Genomic DNA, 1,051 nt, shown 5'->3' on the forward strand with positions numbered 1-1,051 from the left:
AAAATTATTTCATAAAGTTAATTTGTAGTTCTAAACATATTTTGAGTGTTTTTTACTCATTTTTTGTCTTGCCACCGTTGATATTCCTCCCTCCTACAGCCTGATCAATATCACCAAATATGCAAATTAGGTGATGATGTCATCTAACCACTTCTAGCAGCTCAAAATCTCACTCCAAGCTCAGATCAAAACTTGAGAGCCCTGGACATGTCCCTTACAGAAAAACACATGAACTGCACATTTGGACACTAAATTGTGTGGGATGGTTCCCGTTTGGAAAGATTTTTAAAAAAATGATCCCATTGTCCACGTGTGGATAACGTCAAATTCATCTGTCATTTCTAAAAGGTATCAAAAACAAAGAAAGAACATTTTTATCCTTGCTAAAGATTTTCCCCAAACAATTTTTTTTCTTTTATACCGTTTCCTCACAGATAGTAACTATTCGAGGACATGTTGAAGAATGAACTGTTCCCTGAATTGTTAAGTTAAAACAAGCAGAACATAGGCTAAATGTAGCAAAACCATAGCTAAAAACTAAAATTAGCTAAACCATAGGTTTATGTAGCAAAACTGTAGATAAATGTTAAAATTCGCAAAAAAAAAAAAAACTTAGGTAAAAGCAAAAATGAGCAGAACTGTAGTTAAAAGCTAGATTTAGCTTAACTGTAACTAATCTCTAAATTGGCAAAACCTTAACTAAAAGTTTAAATGAGCTAAAAGCTAAATGTAGCAAAATCACAAATGAATGCTAAAGTTAGCTCAACTTTAGCTAAAAGCTAAAATTAGCAAAACTGTAACTCAATCCTATAATTGGCAAAGCCTTAGCTAATGTTTAAATAAGTAGAATTGTAGCTTATAGCTAAATTTAGCAAAACTGTAGCATAAAAGCTAAAATTTTAAAAATTATAACTAAATTTATAAGGAGCAGAGGAAGACAAATATAGAGCAAGTATGCTAGAGCAGATTTCAGAGAACAAAATGAAAAGATTTCATTGTATTTCTATGGGGAAAATATTTCCAAATAAAGTTTAAAATTTTTAAAACAAAA

Source organism: Kryptolebias marmoratus, linkage group LG15, assembly GCF_001649575.2.
Source record: "Kryptolebias marmoratus isolate JLee-2015 linkage group LG15, ASM164957v2, whole genome shotgun sequence".
Classification (NCBI taxonomy): Eukaryota; Metazoa; Chordata; class Actinopteri; order Cyprinodontiformes; family Rivulidae; genus Kryptolebias; species Kryptolebias marmoratus.